The sequence below is a fragment of the Hakea prostrata genome, chromosome 2 (assembly GCF_041222555.1).
Source record: "Hakea prostrata isolate BN-2017 chromosome 2, UWA_Hpros_2, whole genome shotgun sequence".
Taxonomy (NCBI): domain Eukaryota; kingdom Viridiplantae; phylum Streptophyta; class Magnoliopsida; order Proteales; family Proteaceae; genus Hakea; species Hakea prostrata.
The window spans coordinates 66085088-66085532 of record NC_142601.1 but is presented as its reverse complement, the minus strand read 5'-3'; positions in this window follow the sequence as shown (position 1 = coordinate 66085532).

Sequence of the window (445 nt, the reverse complement as noted above, 5' to 3'; positions counted from 1 at the left end):
ATAAGCAAATATTTCATTGGATATTTCCCACTTGTGGATTCAACCATTGGCCATTCTGAACTCTAAGTTTATAAATGACATTTCTCCGTCTTCTTTGATTTGTGACTGAGTGAAAAAAAAAACAAGTATTTTTGTCCCCTTCTTTAAGCCCTTTATTCTAGACCTTTGATGCCAATATTTCTCTTCTTCTCTTAATTGACCAACTAATTTAGTTGTAATTTTGAATTCAGCTTAAGCCTATAGTTCTGACAGGTCTAGTTGTTGAATATCCTCTAAATTTTGTTGCAATCATTTAATTTCCGTGAGGCCACTATGACAGTTGATTTGCTCCATTCTCTAAGAGATTTGGTATATTGATATATTTTATGTTGAAGGATAAAAGCAGGGGATCCCTTGTTGGTTGTTGTCCAACCCTTCCTAATCTATTCCTGAAAGTCACTATATT